The following is a 19772-nucleotide window of genomic DNA, read 5'->3' on the forward strand; positions in this document are numbered from 1 at the left end:
ACATTCACATGGTAGTTGTCTTCATCAAAATATAGAATTTGGAGAAGCTTGACTTCACACGTATAACTGGTTCCCAATCGAAGGATGTATGTTGGTTTTATTTCACGATGGTGTGAGATCAGAATGAACGATCAATTAGAGTATGATCATAATTAGGCGGACTCCCCTATCGTAGAATTGAGACCTTGACTCTGAAGAACCTCAATTTCTTCACCTGATACACTTTTGAATTCAAATCTAATAATTGAACTTGACCTCGTGATAATAGCACGAATCACAAGTCGTTTCCCATAGATGGTGCCACTGTTCCTTTATGGAACTAGAAATGGAGAGGATTGCAGAAACTCTGACTGAAGAAGCTTCTTAAGTGATTTTATGATGCGACATAGGAGATTGCAAACATAATGCTTCTTGAACCGGAGAAGTCGATCTTGAATCCATGTTGTTAATCATTGTTGATATAGAATCAACGTTGTTAATCTGCGATGCGACATATCAAGGGTTGGGGGTACTTGTATGGTTAGCACTCCAACATCCAAGTCAGTCTAGGGTTCAAGATAATCATAGTGAAAGTGTATATTAGATATTGTGTCCCTGAAAACCCTTTATAGAGGTATTTATACCTTGAGTTCAATGAAGCGGTTGGGTAACTGTACCTCATGCTATTAGACCTTTGACCGGCACAAAACAATGACGATTCAAACTTATCCTCAAACATGAAATGTCCAACTTGTGAAGCAGTCAAGCCAAAATAGAAGATCGAGGCAACTGCATATACAAGTTAATATTAGTGAGAACATATTATTAAAATGTAAATACATGATGAACAAATAAATAAAACTCTAATAGAACTTACAAAGGGATATTGCAGAAACATATTTCAAGAGCAATCAAATCCAAAAATTCACTTACACATATGACAAAGAGTGCACAAGCTCTTTTAGATCATTTGTTGAAAAGCCAATCTCATTCATCATAACCTGATAATTTGTTGGCCTACTTGTCTTATAAGAATAGATTTTGAAAAACTCTATTTTGAAAAACTAAAACAAAGGTTGAATCAATGCCACATCCAAAAAGTTTTTTTCTTTACTGTTGTTGATGATGATGACATAGTTAAAATGAGAGGAAAAGTCGAGGTTTGTTGTTGTTGGAATGTATTGTTTGTTGGATATAAGCAAATGTATGTTTTGTAATCTCAAGCTTCTCCATATTTACAAGAAGCATTCTATTTTGATGAAGTCAACATATATCAAAAAGATATGCAAAATAACTACGATGGCATTTGGATCATTTGCAATTTTTATGAAGAATTAGCCTTGTGATTGATCTTCAAATATTTGGTAAAAGCTAAAACTTAAACATTGACATTTTAGTGCTAAAAAATATCTCTTTTATCATATATATGCATTACCTTATCAAGATATATCATTCCCTTGGTTTTCAAGCTTTTTCTACATGTTTTTTTCCTTTTAGCTTCAGAGTAACCGGTTACCAGAAACCAAGTAACCGGTTACCTCAACTCTTCAGTGCCTCTGTTTTCTTGTTTTTGGCTGTTTTTAGGTGAAGTACCATACAACTCTTCAGTAACCGGTTACCTCAACTCTATAAATACCATACATTTCAGATTTTATTTTTTACCTCTTACATAAAATTTTCACAACCTTTATCTCACAAATATTTTCAAACCAAGTGTTACATATCCTTCAAATTTCATTGAAAAATTTTCTGCATTGCTACATATCATTTCAGAAAAATATTCTCATACATTCATATACATTGAGCACTAATATATCCATGTGAATTGTTTTACTTGAAAGGGAAGATCAATCAAGTGATTGATATATTATTCATCTTCAAAAATCTTGTAAAAATTCATACATATTGTTGCTTACTTGTTTTCCAGGATTCACTACAAAAAAAAGGTCTCCTGCCACGCCCAAGAAACCGAGTGTAGCGGTAAAAATGTGACTCGACGCGTTTTCACGCGCTCGAAGTACAACAGAGTCGCCACCGAACTTTATTTATTCCAAAAGAAAAGGGAAAATATCGATAAAACCCACGGATTAAAAAAAGAATAGGATAAGATGGTCATCGCAACCAAATTTAGGTTCGGGAGTCGGTTAAGCAAGGGGAAGGTGTTAGCACCCCTCACCTCCATCGTACTCGATGGGACCCATTTAGTTAATCTTGTGATTGTTAGCTTATTATCTACTTGCGTTATTTATTAGGTTGGAAAAAAGAAAGGGACAAAAAAAAGGTTTTTTATTATTGTGCTCGCCAAGACGTTTGTATCTTGTGCCTACGTATTCCCTAGTGCAATGGGAAAGTCAGAGCAATCGTAGTTCGGGCTAAAACTACGAAATGTTTTGTTGGTTGATTTTAGCGAGAGGTACTCGATCGCTTTCAAATGGAAATACTACACGCACATGGATATGATATCACTACAAGAATGGATAACTAAATCAAGATAAGACATGATTTTGGCCATCATCGCATTCGAGTGGAAGATGTTAGATCTTCACATGTGGAAGTATGTTCGTATTGAAATTGAATAAGTGTCTCGTCTTATGAAAAAAGTGTTTTAGAATGTAAAAGGGTGTGAATGAATTGAAAGTTTGTTTGTTAAGAGAAATCAAACATTTAAACAAAAGCTTAACGGCCCTCGTCTAAATGTTTGAAAGAGAAAATTGTACAAGTACGTACAACCTCCTCGTAGGTGATGAAGATGATTTGATGAGTTGAAAGACATTTAATTGGATCCAAGTATTTAAACAAAAGCTTAACGGCCATCGCTTAAGATACTTGAAAGAGTGTTTGTTAAATTGATTTTTATAAAGTCTTTAATGGAGTTTAAACATTCGAACAATGGCTTAACGGCCATCGCCTAAATGTTTAAAGAACAAATTGTACAAGTACGTACAAACTCTTCTTTCCATTATAGATAAAATGATTTGAATGTTAAAAGAAAGCATTTTTGTTAGAAAGGTGAACTAAATCGAGTTTGAATGAGTCTTTAATGGAGTCTAAACATCCAAACAAAGGCTTAACGGCCATCGTCTAAATGTTTAAGAACAATTTGTATAGGTACGTACAAACCCTTCTTCTCCAATTAAAACTCAAGACTCAATTCGATTGTTTAAATTGTTTTGGAGTTTTTATTTCATTTGAAAAAGAAAATCTTTTTTTTGTTATTTTTCATTAAAAAAACTTAATTTCTATTAGAAAGTATATTCTTTTTTAAAAAAATACTTACTCTCTCTTTTTATTTAAAAGCTAAAATAAATAAACAAATAAAACTACATGATGATGCACCTAGAATCAAAATAATAACAAAACAATTCCTATAAAAAATGGAAGAGAAACGTATCTCATCCTTAAAATATTTTTAATTAAAATTTGATTTTTTAAATATAAGAAAAAGGAGTTCACTAAGTCATTTAGAATTTATTTATTAAACAATTATTAAAACTTAATAACAAAAATCAAATTGGATTATTAATAACTAAAAAAAGAAGAAAACTAAATGTCCTAAAAGAAAGGGAAAAAAAATGTGCGCATGCTTTAAACAAACACAAACTATTTTAATTGATTCTTTCAAATTAAATTAAAAATAAATAAAAATAAAACAAGAGGTTAATATTAAGAAAGAGAAACATTAAAAGAGGAAACGAGATTCTGAGGACTCAATCCTCTTCCTCATCTCGCCATCTCTCGCTGTTTTAAAAGAAACGAAACACCATGGAAGGAGCTTCGAAGCTCAATTTTCTCGTCTCTTTCTCGCACACATATACCAACAACATAGCCCGCAAACACTTACGCAAAACAAACATAGAAGACAGATCGGTACCCTTTGCCCCTTTCAAAACCCTAACTTCCCCGATTTCATTATCTTTCAATCAGGGATTACAAATTACATCAATATTTGAAGATTAAAGCAAAATAGGAAACAAGAAATAAATCAGGTATGATCTTTACTCTGTTGTCGTTCTTCACTTCCTTCCTCTTCTCCGATGCGAGTTTGCGCTATGATTCCGCTTCTGTGTGAATGTGCTGCATTTGTTGTGTTGTACGTTGCTGAACTGATGCTCGTGGTTCCGTTTATAGCGAGGGATGTGTGGTGCGATGTGGTTGGGTTGAATGTTTCGGTTACAGTGAGTTTGAGGGAGAGTTTTGGTTATTGGGTTGATGAGCGCGGGGAGTTATTCTGGGCAGAGTTTGGATTGTGTGTGTGTTTTTGTGGCTTTTTTTCTGAATATTCTGGCCGTCCCCTGGTGAATGAAAGATGAGAGGTTTAAATAGGGAGGTGATTAGGGTTTGGATGACAATTTGAGATGTAAATTGGGGGGAAAATTGAAGAGTTTTTGAACAATTGTGGTATCCTGATTTTGTTGCTTTTTGATGCAGGATTTGTATGGCTATTTTGGTGAAATATTTGGACAAATTGGAGGCTTGGAGCAGCTTTGTTTGTTGTGGTTTTGGACTGTTTTGTAGGCTGGTGAAGCAGAATTTTGGAGTGTAATGGCATGGTTTTGGAGCAGGACAGAGCAAGAGCAGAGGCGTGGGATAGCAGCAAATTTTTTTGTTTCAAAGTGTATTTTTGTTTGACTTTGTGTGAATTGGACTCTACAAAAAAACTAATTGGGCCAACATACAAAAGCCCTCTTCTTTTTAATTCTCACTATTTTTTCTTTTGTTATATACAACCATAAAAAAAACAATAATAATAATAAACTAATAATATAATAATAATAGTTACAATAATAATGGTTAAAAGATAAAAAATAAAGATGCAAAAGAAAAAAGAAATTAAAGTTAAAATATAATCAAATTACTATAATAAATTTAAAAATAAACCAAACCTTTTTTTTGTTAATATTTTTTATTTAATTAAAAAAAATTGTAAAATGCCTAAATCTAAATAGGACCAAATAAATTTTTATTTTTCTGGTAGTAAAAGAAAGAAAGGATGAATAAAAATTAGGAAATATACAAGAAATGCGATGATTTGCATGTAAATGAAATGCGAATGCGATATGACTATATGAAAAAAGACTAGGTCAAAAATTGGGGTACGACACCGAGACAATATGCAAAATAACCGTGGCGTAACGCTGAGGCCACGGTTTGGCCACGAAAATCCAACTGTGGGATATGCGGCCGTGGCCTAAAGTATAGTCCACTGTTTATTGGTATATACCACATTTTTTTGACAATTGTGGCTTTTATAGGCCACGATTTAGGTAGTTTGATTAAGGCCGCGGTTTATATTTGCCATGATTACAGAACTGTGGCCATATGGTAAAGCCATGGTTTCAATTTAACGTTTAACATACAATTTTGGTTCAAGATATAGCTACGGTTTGGTTATGACCACAAATTTAAAACCGTGATTATATGTTATGCTTTCTAAACCATTTATCTTGCCACGGTTTATTTCTGTATCATTACATAAATATGTCATTTAGTATAAATTTATACTAAAAGATTGATCGAATTTAAAATCCATTATTCTTTTTAGTAATGAAAAACCAAAGAGACCAATGCTTTGTTAGCTTGCAAGAGTAAGAACTGAGAAGGAATGACATTCATGAGTAATAGCAAGGATGGCCACTGCGAAATCACTTTCACCCATGACTTTAGGAATTCTTTTATTATAAGAAATGGTCATGGAGTAAGGATATCCAATTTGATGATGTACCTCATGGTGCTTTAAATATATTACCAAGATGCTTACAGTGACATATGCCTATGGCTATGACGGAAAAGCTATCTATATATTCAATGCTCTAAAGCTTAGCTCTACTAAATCAACAATTTAATTAAGGGCGATAAAGAAAATTCCTTACTTTGATGTGTAACATAGCATCACGTTAATACCAATCCCCTTACCAAAAATCACCCACGTTAATACCAAACAACTTCCCATTAAGGGAAGCTAGCTTACTTGCTTGGTGCTTATAAATAGTAACCTAGAAACAAATATGAAAAATAAACCAACTGAAGCATCCGTCTCTAAATGAACAATCGCAATAGAAAATGAAGAAAGGAATGAATGTATACTTCAAAATTACACACAACATTACCCCTATATGAAGTGGTTATAAATCATACTTCATATATGATAATTTTCTTCTGGATAGTAAATAACAGTCACAATATTACCCCTAAATTTCCGACCATTTAGAGCATTTTTCGCAGCTAAAGAAGCAGTGCAATCAGAGTATTCCAAGAACACCTACACGATAAAAAAACATGTTCAAACAACTTAGTTTGGATTAAGAATAACCTCAAACACAACCTTAAAGATAAACACAACCTTAAAATTCAGTCTGGGCTTCACATCCGCATCAATTCCTGTAGAAAATCAAGAAAGCGAACATTACTAATGACTCAAACGCATTGATTAAACACTTTAAGGACACAAACTTGTACCTTTAACTACTTCATAGGCAATAGTAGGCACATAAACTCCGGCATATGACTCTCCAGCAATGAAGAAAGGATTGGAAAGGAACTCGGGATATAGTTCAAACCACTAGTTTGTCATAAGAAAAAAACGATGAGAATATAGATTTTCCGATTCAAATAATACATTGAAATCTCCAGAAATTTTTTTAACTAACTTAAGGAGAAAGTCATGCGAATCTAACGCATTCTTTATGTCTCCGATTACATAATCAGTTTCATTATTAGAATAAGAAAAGCCAACGCGAGCCGGAGATTCCAAATATATAATACTAGAAACCTATAATGCAAAATCAAAATCATAAATAACACAGATAATCAGAATCACAAAACAACATATATACAAAGTTTCCATTTCCTTTAATCATGAAAAAAAAAGGCAGAAATCTTCATTTAAGCAATACTTGATGGAAATAAAGAAGGATGCTAAAAAGAAAAGCTGTATAGTATGAATAGCCAATTCCCAAACAAAACTATAAAACATGTGACTCAATGAATGTCTCTAGCGAGGGCTTGTAAGAAGAGGCTTATAATATACATTCAGCAAAAAATATTGAAATGAAGTAAACATGGAATTTGAAAATGCACCTCTTTCTAATTTCAGATGAAATGAACTCTTCTTCCTGTTGCGCTTCTCTTAACTTTTGGAGCATTACCTATGTATCTGGACTTTTTGAATATAGAGATTCCATAAGAGTTCTCCTTCTCTATTCCAAGTGTCTTCTTATAACATCCCTGCGACACATTAAAATCCAGCCAAGATAACAATATTTTCAAGTTCATTCTCTTATAGGAAAAGAAAGATAATAATCATGTGCACATGATATATCAGTCTTGTCTTACAAATATATGCACTCATTTATGTGTGAACGTGCATGTATATGAGCTCATAGTAGATTAAATTTAAAAGGGTGTTATTTGTTTTGGTTTGTAATTAAGGTTTGGTCTATCTTCCATGTTTGCTTATGTGAAGGGAGGTAGCATTTATACTCCATTCTAAATGAAGGGATTGAAAACTATTGTTGACTTAGTGCTATCTACATTTACATTTTGTACAACATTGAGTCTTAAAGAACTAGTGACTACAAACTGTAAATTTCTCATTTGTTGAAGGAGTACAATGATACTAGGATGGGGATAAACATTAATACCATTTCATTAATCACATATCCCAAAATCTAGTTGTTGGGTGATGATATTTAATTGGTTTTTATATTATGAGATATTTTGTACATACTCGTGCATGCCCGTAGCTTTTACTATTCTAACGTGTCTGGACAAACTCATGTATTCTAACTTCTAAGACTCTTCTCAAGCCAGAGAATAGGTGTTGATCATTTTTAACTAGGTAATATAGTCATCTGGTTTATGAGTGAGACTTTAAAAAAATTTAACAGTGGCTTTCCATTCTTCATGAACAGGTAGAATGACTCAATGCTGCTTTCATCAGTTTTTAAACATCCATCTAGTTTTCTCTGTTCTACACATTTTATATGTTTGAAGATATTGAGTGTAAAAAGGAAAGAGCTGAATATAAGCATAATTTTTTGACAAGGTATCAACTTAAGAACAGAATATCACAAGAGTTTCATGAAAGGTACCTTTTGTTTTGAGACTAGCAAATGTCCATCACCAATAGGAGCAAAATTTTCTTCATTTCCAAATGACCCCATTCCTGCATCAACCTCTTCTACGGCCAATTTGTTTTCATTTAGTACAGAGTTTAATTCATCATTAACAGAGTTGGATCCATCTATATGCTGGCCTGAGAGATAGAGGTGTCATCTCTGGTATTTTCTGTTCCGGGAGTTAGAGTCTCCATTTTGAAATCATTTAGTTTGCATTAAACTATAGAAAACAATTAGAAAATGATTCTTGTCAACAATGTTCCCTTAACAGCCAGTCAACAAATAATCACAAATGATTCCTGTTAAAACTTGGGAAATTGAATACCTGTGATTAATAAACCGGGTTGTATTTCCATGTGATGTTGCATATAAGAAAGAATACACTATCAAAACCAAATCCAAAAACCCCAAAAATGGTACTGAAAAAACCCATCTCAAAACACACACTCTTTAATCGATCTAGCGAATCTCACATCGGGATTTGTTTTCAGTTCAACATTACTACTGAAACAGAAAGTGTGAAGAACGGAAAATGATTAGGGTTTAAGAAGACAAACCTGTTCATATTCGTGGTGGTGGTTGCTTTGACGGCAGCGTGAGATGAGAGAGATCCCAAGTGCGGTTAAGGATTTGTACCACAGCTGAGAGAGATTCATGGTGGATTTGTATTAAGAAGAGAGATCTTAGAGAAGCAGAGAGATCTTTGACAACGGCGTGAGGTGAGAGAGATTTGCAGTTAGGGATTTCAAGCAACACACCCGAAAATACAGGCATCTAATTTAGTGATGTATAAAGAAAAAGGATTAAAATAATTCGACAATCAAGACTTTTGACTAAACCAAAAGTATGGCATCTAACTTGGTAGCACGACGTCTCTTCTTCACAGCCTCTTGTGCAATGTCCTGAACATCACATTCATAAAATTAAATAAGATGCATGAAATAAGTTGTGAAACTACTGGACAAGATGATTTAACACTTGGGTAATAACTTTGCACATGGTAAAATCATGTCAATCTCAACACAAGTGTAACTACAAAATCTCCACAATGTAAATACGTTGGTCAATTGAAATTTTATATTCAGAAGCTTAAGTTATTATATTGGTTTTGTTCAATTTATATTACAAACATATCAATAAAAAGTTAAGCAATCAATGACCTTCTTGTGTTACTTTCTGTACATGGCAGTCCATGTGAGCTTTGAAGGCTTCAAACGCTTGTGGAAATACCTCTTACATTTCGAGTTCACAAATGAAAAACCTACAAAATCAACAAAAAGTTTGTATATCAGTTAATCTAAAGTTGAACACACCATAGCAAACACATCACTAATATTTAGATAAAGAAATGGATCATATTAAAGCTTGGAACATTTTTAGATCACCTGTGAATCACTACGAATAAATCTGATGCCTCTTCTTGGGTAGATCTTTGCACCACTGAATCGACAGAGTTCGGTCCTAATATGGAAATATCATGCATTAAATTAAAAACACAACCACTAATTCAATCAAAATACAATGACACTGAATGGTCTAATTAAAAATCATTCAATCAAAATACAATGACACTGAATGGTCAAATTAAAAATCACGTGACTGATAAATTTCTAATAATCTAACTTTCCGTAACAACATTTTCACAGGTAATTTAAAAGTATTGTTGGAATTAAGTGTGTGCATTGAAGATGATTGTTCTTCTTGCACTTAGTGTTGAAGATCTTAAATGTTTTAAGAGCCTTTGATCTTTCTATAGGTTAGAGAGTAAAGCATCATATTTGTTGTGGATAGGCTTGTACAATCATTCTAACTATAGTGAAATCTCTTTCGTGTTGAAAGGGACTGAAGTACTCTCGGATTGTAAGGGGAACCAGTATATATAGTTGTGTCGTTTATCTTTCCGCATTTATTGCTTTATCCTCACTTAACCATACCACAAAAATAAGAACATACATATCTCTAAAACCAGAAAAATTTTAAGAACCTAATTCACCCCCTTTTAAGCGCATTTCATACTTACATGTTTTTAAACAAATCTCACATCGATTTTCTATAAAATATGATTAGTGTTTATATAGATGCGTAATTCATTGTTATTTTGTGTGATTGGTTCATGTTGAAGCTTAATGGGTCTTGGACTAAAAAAATTATTAAAAATTTTTTAATTAATTAATTTCTAAAAAGATTTAATTTATTTTATAAAAATTAAAAATAATAATAATTATTAAATCATTTTAGTTGTCAATATCATGTCACTAAAAATAAATTTTTTATCCTAATATGTGTAAAATTGAAGAGGGACCAACTAAATTTTAAAAAATATAAAATTGAGAGACTAAAAATTAATTTTTAAATGAAATTAAAAGTTTAAAACTATCAAATTAGAGAACTCAAAAATACATTTAAGTTTTTTTTTAGGTTAAAGATAGTGGACTGACCGTGTAAAATAATTTTACACTATCAGTGTATGTCTTTTTTCTCTTTTTCTTTTATAAAATAAAATTTGTATTTTTAGATATTTCTAATTTGTGACTAAATATTAACTCTTATGTTATTTGAGCTCTATGCGACAAACTCTCGATTTTAACATTAACAGTAACAGTAACAGTGTCAAAGTAATTTTTAAAAATTTTACATGTCATTACAAGTCGTAGGGACATCGTGTGGGGCTGAATATCTACATTGGCCATACCATAGTTGTCGTTCTAGATTTACGAATTATGTGTTTCTGATACATCAATCACAGTTGATATGTAAAGAAAGACGCGTGGGTTCTAAATGGTAGGCCACAGAAGATTAAACATAGTACTACTCAAACACAATCCTACAGTTTCTATCACTCGACCGTTCTGATAGTATCATCATTTGTAACGTCATAACGGCGGTTCTACACAGTAACTAATGATTAACGGCGGTTGTTCGCTAATTTAACGGCGATTCTCGCAAAATAATTTCTTTCTTATTTAGAGCTTGTCGGATCTTTCATGCATTTGACTATAGTCTATAGTTTTTCATGGGTCCATTCCTTCACAAATTTAAATACCCTTGTTTCGTTTTGAATTTCTATATGTAACTAGTGGAAAACTTTTGCGTCCGCACGTTTCTGCTGTCGGTCGGATTGAGGTTTTCTTATACATATAAATTAGTTGGAAAAAAAAATAAATGTTTTAAAAAATATACGGTTTAAAAGATATGTACACAAAATGTAATTTCATATGAAAGTGAAAAAAAATGGTATCGAAATCCAGATGTAAACTTCCATTGTAATGAGTGATATTAAATAATAGTTATTTGTTGGTCAAGAAAATACAATAATATAAATACAAATTTATAAATATAATCCATATAAGTTAAGTTGAATAGTGTCATACCCCAAAATTTGTCTACACTTTTCAAAAATTCAAAGCTATTTTAAAAATTGGGTGTTATAAAAATTTAGGGTTCATTTACATTGATATCCTATTTTTATAAATATTCGATTTAAAGTCTATTTTAAAATAACCGTTTACCCTTAAATTGTTATATTTTAATAGATAGAAAGATGTATGCCTACGCTTCAAATACTTTCCATTGGCTTTTTATTTCAAATAAATAACATAGCCCAAGTGGTAAGAAGGAAAGACTTGCAAACAAAAGGTCACGGGTTCAATTTTCGCTTGCTGCATTTCTATGTTTTTTAACTATTGTTTTTATCTTTTTTTGCACCTGGACGCATCTGGACACAAGTACGTCCAGGTTCTTAATCTTGGTCATCAAGAAAGATCCATGAGGCTCTGGGTTGGATCATTTCCTTATTTAGGACTAATGTTGTCCTAATTTCAGTCTATAAATAAGGGACTGTCTAACCTCTTTTTTCACCAACAACTTTCTAAATCCCCTTAATGAACAATTTCCTACAACAATCAATAATTCTCTAACTTTCTCATTTTTTACATATACTCTCACCACTTTCTTATCTATATTTTTTATGCTTCACCGCTAACATTTTTATTCTTGCGAGGTACGATATGTGAGGCCTTGAGATATTTCTTGTGGATATTTGCAAGTCACTAATTCTTGTACATTTAATAGTTTAATTTTCCTCGTGTTTCTTTTTTCTAAATATTGTAATTGCGCATGGGATGTAATAGTTTAATTAGGACTTTTAATTTCCGCACTTTATTTTCTCGCAAGGTTTAACCTTGTAATCTCCCATTCCGAAGCCCTGTAATAGCTAGGACTTTATGTTTTTCTACTTTTACTTTCCTGCAATATATCTGCGTGTGTTAGTAAAGTAGGGAGTGAAAAGATTTAAAAACTAAATCGTTAGCCCACTAATTAAAGATAAAAAAATATTCTAATCTAAATCAATTGCACACACTCACCCCTAGGATACGCCCCTCTGGGTTGCCTTACGAATAAAGGTCGTGTCCCTCGAATATAGAGGTATCTAAAGCGAGTGTCCCTCGATAAACAAAAAATCATCAAAGGTCACAGTCCCTCGAGTTGCTGTCTATAAAAATATGATCTCGTCCCTCGAATGGTTGCCTAACGAAAGATGATTTGTCCCTTCGATAACGCTAAAGATACCTCTATCAAGTTGCCTTCAAAACGACCTTCGATGTCCCGAACACGTCCAATAGATAGGACTACCTACCTACAAATGGTATGGTTAGCCCTATCCCTATGAAAAGCATAAAATTATAGGAAAGACTAAACGTTAGGATAAGTAGCCCTTAGCTTGCTTGCTCAACAAATAAACTTTCTTTTTTCACTACTTACTTTTTCAAACAAATTTCAAAAACACTTCGCATACATCCTTGAGGACCGATACAAGGATCATTGCGAAGTCTCGACGCCTCTTTTCAAACACACACACACACACACTTTGACTTTCAAACAAAACAAACGAGCTAAGCAAACTAAGAGCCCGTAGATAACTACGGATGAAAAGTGTGCTAATACCTTCCCTTTTCATAACTTACCCCCCAAACTCAAGTCTTTTCTTAAAAAGGATTTTCCTGTACTTTTATGCCTTTCCATAAATTGGACAAAATAAAAGTCGGCGGCGACTCATGCTCACCGCAACATTTTGCTTGCGAAAATAATAAAGTCAGTTCTCCCACCGAGTTACAAATAGTTCTATAAAGAGCTAGACCATATATCATAGATATTTATTTATTTAGTCTTAATAAGTAAGAGGAAATAACAATATACAAACCTAAACCATTCTGCATTTTCCCAATAAAATTAAAATAAAGATTTGTAAATAATAGAAACCATTTATTATTGGCAAAAAACAAAGGTGAAGAGGAAACGGTTTATTGTGGGAACATATTGCACATACATTTGTTTCCTAGTTTAATTGTAAAAATATTTCAGCCAATCAAAACACGTTAGTGATATATGGTACTTACTACAAACATACACTTCCAAAAAACCAAAGTCAGAGTTGGAAATGCTTATCCGAAGAGGAAACGGCTCTCAACACTCTTCTTATCCATTTAATGTCAACTCTGTCCATCTGTTTTCTTGTTACCGAAGGAAGGTCCCTCATCGAACCAACCGACATTTACGATGAACACGTCCGCTTCAAGATAAAGTTTTGCTACATTTTTCGTATAATCCACAACATGCATCCTTCGGTATTGTGAATTGATTGTTGACTCCAAATAGTGTTTCTGGGCCGCCGTCATTTAATGATACACACGGCCACCTCTATCGAGTCATACTAATAATCTTCCTTCGTTGAAGATTTAGGGTTTTCCATTTTGATGAATGTCGTGATATTCAGGAAAAATAAGATTTTTCGCGCTTTGTCGTCTCCTGTAATTTCACTCAGTTGATCATAGATGCATGTAAACTTCCTTTGTTAAGGATTTAGGGTTTTCCATATATGTTTTTTAGATTATAATCAGATAACATGGTTTCATATGTTTTTATGTCTAATGACCAAAGATTAGTATAGTAAAATGAGTTTTAATTTGGTTCTTTATGCAGATGTGAAGAACCCTCCCATGATATGAAGTACCCTCCCAAACGCACACGTAGTTTTGTTCTGAACCAGATGTTGGAGGAGCTACATTCTGTGAAGAGAGAAAGTAAAGCTGCAATGAACGAAATAGCCGCAGCAATTGTGAAATGTAACACCCCTCTAAAACCCCGCGAAAAATATAATAATGATCAGAGTAACTATACAACAAGGATGCTACAATTAATAAAATAAACAAAATACCAAGTCATTTGTCATGCTTTATTAGGAATAATCCAAAATTATCTAAACATATGTTCAGCACAGCGGAAATTTATTCAACAACATTATAAAACATCTCCAATAAAATCTACAATACATAATCCAATAATCGGCAAAACAGTGTATCACAAGTAACTCTAAGACTATCGATCCCAATGTTACAAATCAGAGCATGACCGACACGACCCGACATAACCGGATAAACTCTATGAGTCATCCTCACCGATCTCTTAAGCCGCTACTTCAATCTGAAATCATCAAAGTAAGGGTGAGACTACATCATAATTAAATAGCATTATAAGTTATCAGATATAGAATTTCATAAGCAATTATCCACCCTACATAGCATATTCAGATTATCAATTCATACCAATCACAAGCACAAGTCAAAAGTATGCATCAATAACACCACACAATCATAACACCGGATTTCATCCTGACATGTCACAATTTATACAAAGACCATGCAGACTCTTATGCATGTGGTACCAAAATTCGTGAATCACATTCACAGGAATTCTCTCTTTGATACTGCCCTTTAGTCGCTCACACCCCACATGGGCACACGACTACTGCCTCATCGCTCACACCCCACATGGGCACACGATGACTGCCTGCTAATCTCCGCACAATGGGAATCAGCCTTCCAATGCAAATGATTTATGAATGAATGCACACATGTCACATACTTATATCATCATCAATCCGATGCTTAACATCGCTTTATCACATCTTACCAATAACGTCACAACAAGTATGTACATGTATCATGCATCATTCAAAACAAATCAATCATCATCATTCATCAAAACACATGATAACAACATTTACCATGAATAACATCCATCTGCATCATCATTCATCAAAACACATGATAACCATATTTACCAAGAACAACATCCATTTGCATAACAAGCAAAAGCAATCACATTATAACAACACGCATCATTGCACATATTCAATTATGCAAACAACAATTCATTGCACCTCATCAACTATGCAAAACAAGAATAAACCACATTTGAAGAAAACGATGCTTTTCAAAATAAAATCAAGTTATTATTGTTTTCTTTATTTCATATGGTAAAGCATTCAATTTAAGGAACAACGTCCAAAACGGCATATAAAACGGACTTACGGTTTGAAAATTAGAAGCTTTTAAAGTTAGAACAGTTTTCAAAACGTGCTGCTGGAATTTGTACTGGAACCCGGTTCGTCCCACATGGGAACCGGTTCCTGGACCCAAAAATGCCGTTTTTAACGTTCTAACATAGTGGAACCCGGTTCCTCCCACATGGGAACCGGTTCCCACGAACTTAGTAGCTGAAAAACATGATTTTTAAGACTTTTATGCATCCCAAACACATACCAACTCATACCATTACGGAATTGATCATCGATAACATCAAAATACTCCAATTACATGATTCTAATACACAAACAACAAACCATAACACCATGTAACAATACTACATCATCAATTGCAAGCAATTCAGCAAATCATACATGTCAGTGTTGGTATTTCACAAAACCTAACATCCCAAATAGAGATTCTAATTCCTTAATTCAATCCTATCATCATCAAAATCATAATACCATATAATTAGAGCAATCACCCCTTACCTTAGCCAAATTCTTGATTGGTCTTCTCCCTCTTTGTTCCTCTTCACGTATCAGCTTCCCAATCTCTCGTCTCTTCTGCTCTACATTTCACGTTCCTTTTTCCTTTCTTCCAATTCCTTATTATTTTATAAAAATAACATTAAATTAGTAATGGGCTTTACTAACTTAACACCTCCTTCTTACTAACATCACACATGGCCCAATAACTATTTTCCAATATTTCTCAATGTTCCTCATAAAATCAATTATTCCAATTAAATAATTTTCCTACTTAAATTAAATAATTAGAAATAATTTTCAGGGTGTTACAACTCTCCCCCACTAAAAGAGTTTTCGTCCTCGAAAACATACCTCAAGCGAAAAGTTCCGGATAGGAGTCCTTCATCTGACTCTTCCGTTCTCAGTTAACACTTTCTTAGTCGAACTTCAAAATTCATCTGACATAACCAACATAAGCATGCCTCATGCATTCAATCTCAACTCATACGTCGCATTTGACCATCCCAAGGTGTACCACTCGCCATATCTCCCAAGGTTAACGACAATGGAGCATCAAGGTGCGACTCATACAATACGCCCAATAACTAAGTAATATAATTACACAACCATGGTATGACCATACCCGATCAACACTGCAGTAAAGCATTCCATCTACCGAATGTACCAACTTTAGACACACTTTTCCATCTGAGCGATGAAATAACACTTACACTTTTCACCAACTGCTTCCTTCAAGAGCTCGATAATAACATTCCTATACCATTGAATTTCAACTATCTGACTCCTCTCAAGTCATACCAGCAATTATCCAACATGTTACATTCCGCTTTTTCTGCATTATTTGATTACCCATTACAATCATCATTACTAATTAGATTTCTCAGTTTTATCCAATTCCAACTCTCTTTACTCATTCATTCCAGAATCCTTCTTCATCATACATGGTACTAATCTACAATTTAGCAACACTTACTCGCACTCAAAAAAAAGTCCAGATTTACTTCCTCTATTTAAACATTCTACCATCATAACGAGTACACACAAGTAATTATAATCACACTCATCAGCCTTAATATACCATTGCTTACAAAATAGCTCAAACCGAGTCTCGATCTTCTCTAAGAATTAAATCAACTTCGTTCTTCATAGAGTATAATTCCTCATTATATCTGGAAATCTACAATAATACCTTACAACAGTACAAAATTATTATAGCATCATATAGTATACACTCATCGCCTTAACTTCACTGAATACATACTCGTTAACTAAGTACATCCACAATAACATACTCATCATCTCGGCAATTATAAAAAAGAGTTCTAATTCTCTAGCACGACATCCTTGCATCCACTAGATTCTAAATCTATCATATAGATCAATTCATGTTCTCTACGTAGGCTCCCGGCATATTAATTCTTCGCTGCCCACGAGTAGTTCTCGCACACTACTCTGCATCACACTTCCGCTGCGCGACTCTGATTACCCGTCTTAAATCACCATCCCATATGTTGCACTCTTTCATATTCACTTCTTCATAAATTCACACAACATGGTGAGTGATTATTCTCACGGCTTAGTATCCATCATATCCTAAACCATTAAGGTAACAAACAAGTTCATCCTATCTATATGATTCCGTCTACTATCAACAAGAGATTAAGGGTGATCAAGTCCTCAATTTGTCAATAGATAGCCGACAACCATATTTAAGCATAAACCGTCGTTACTACATAATAGTGTCCTTTTCCGAGTTTGCACTCAAACTCATTAACATCGTCATAGTCCAATAGTTCACTCTGAGTCATTACAACTCGCACACTTCCCTCTCAGTGGATCTTGCCAGTGAGATACTAACATCCAAACATTTTACATAATCTGCTTTATGGTCACTTAGCATCACACACCTGTTAAGTACTTCCAACTTCATAATCACTAACATACTCGTACCTTTCTATTTATCTCGTTCCAAATCGAAATCCTCATCTTAGCAAAAGACCGCGACAACATTCATACTCCTGGTTTCACTATAAATCCCATGACATTTTTCGCGTCCAAGTATCATTCCACTCGGAATCTCTACAATTCTTCCTCACACCAATAGGTGTAAGAAATCCTCTACAATTCTTCTTCTATACATGTCGTTGCTTTGGCATCATAAATACGACTTCAACCGTACTAAAACTTATTTCACCTTTTCTACTAATTCACTCCTCTCTAGAATCCATCGGTACTCAAATCATCTTTATTACCGAACATCTCATTAACTTATTCCTCAACAACATATTCTACTCAATTTTGTTTTAAACAATCACGATAGTAGGCATTCCTATTCAACAAGTTTTGCGCTTCCTTAACCGACTTCAGAATATCTTCTCATAGGATCAAAAGTTATGGGTTTTTAAAGTAAAACAATTTTCCAAAAACACACAGTGGAACCCGGTTCCTCCCACACAGGAACCGGTTCCTGGCTGCTTCCCATAACTCGTCTCTGATTTTTACTATGGGGAACGGGTTGTCTCTATCTGGGAACCGGTTCCCAACAACCCAAAATTCCCACGCCTCTGTTTTTATAATGGGAACACATTTCAAACAAGTTTTAAACATCAAATAACAACATATATCATGGTTATTAAGTCAGCTTCGCAATGCCCCAAACGGCACTTAAATCAGACACTCGGATCTCAAGATATGAATTTTCCAATCGTTGTCCGAAATTACAACACTGACGCCATGCAGCGACACCTTAAATGATATTTCCAAAACTCCTCAAATGGTACACTTAATTCTTAAAATTGCTTCTCAACAAACCTTTTAATTATTCCTTCAATCCGTTCAACTCTGACACTGACATCCCGTGCCGTATCAACAAACAAGTCTAGTTCTAAGAGCACGCGTAACCGTAACTTCACCTCTTTCCAACATCATCCTGTCACAATTAAAAATGTTACAACTACTGCAACCATTTTTATAACGAAGTTCATCTCTTTAGCTTTCGGACGCTTCAAACGGAACTTAAATTGGATGTCCAGAACTCCAGTTATGAATTTTCGAAGTTCTGCAGCTATTCAGCAATTTTCCTGCGTTTTGCTTACGAAAATTTCACTCCAAAACTCATTCTCTTCAACTCGATCATATTCCAAACGGCCCCTTATCATATCTCTTCACTTCCAAACATTCTTATAACTCGAGCAACACATCCCATCGCCGAAGTGCGATTTCTGAAACATTACGACAACAATCCTCTTTGCAAACTTGCAACTGAACCTCTTCCGAGACGCACGGCTACTCAACTGACAACTTCGCAGCCCATCAGCAGAGCTGATACATTACAACTTCTTAATTTCCCTCTCCTACAAATAATCATCAATTACCTCTAATCATTTTCCTTCTAGATGTTCCAACTTAACTACCAGTCAAGTCCTAATTCTAAGTCACCTTCAATTCATAAAACAACAAACTCCAACAACGCTTGCACTGTTGCCAACAACAGCCGACTGAACCAATCATCTTACAACTGAACATAACCGAGAAGCAAAGCTTCTCCTCCACTTCGCTCAAACCAACCCCTGCAACAAATCAAACAAGTACCGACAGTGATCCACTCACATGTCGCGTACCAAGGGCTAATACGCCGACAATATTCAACTGTCGTGCAACTCAACAGACTCAACAATTGGCCGGACGGACCGACCTGCTCTGATACCACTATTGTAACACCCTTCTAAAACCCCGTGAAAAATATAATAATGATCAGAGTAACTATACAACAAGGATGCTACAATTAATAAAATAAACAAAATACCAAGTCATTTGTCATG

General features: G+C 34.1%; 1 long non-coding RNA gene across 10 annotated transcripts; it reads right to left on the reverse strand.

The window, feature by feature from the left end:
- Nucleotides 1–391: 391 nt before the first annotated feature.
- On the reverse strand, nucleotides 392–9765 carry LOC131624233 (uncharacterized). Of its 10 annotated transcripts, none has more exons than XR_009290545.1 (7): nucleotides 8070–9162; nucleotides 7057–7203; nucleotides 6436–6538; nucleotides 5850–6357; nucleotides 857–1553; nucleotides 657–768; nucleotides 392–545 (listed from the first exon to the last, which is right to left on the reverse strand). It is a non-coding gene; the product is annotated as an uncharacterized LOC131624233 (long non-coding RNA). The 10 variants fall into 10 exon arrangements; XR_009290547.1 differs by having other exon boundaries at nucleotides 1415–1553; nucleotides 8070–9157; XR_009290548.1 differs by lacking the exons at nucleotides 392–545; nucleotides 657–768; nucleotides 857–1553 and adding exons at nucleotides 9257–9357; nucleotides 9482–9765 and having other exon boundaries at nucleotides 5684–6357; nucleotides 8070–8870; nucleotides 8955–8998.
- Nucleotides 9766–19772: the final 10007 nt, after the last annotated feature.

This window comes from Vicia villosa, unplaced genomic scaffold, assembly GCF_029867415.1.
Source record: "Vicia villosa cultivar HV-30 ecotype Madison, WI unplaced genomic scaffold, Vvil1.0 ctg.000109F_1_1, whole genome shotgun sequence".
NCBI lineage: Eukaryota > Viridiplantae > Streptophyta > Magnoliopsida > Fabales > Fabaceae > Vicia > Vicia villosa.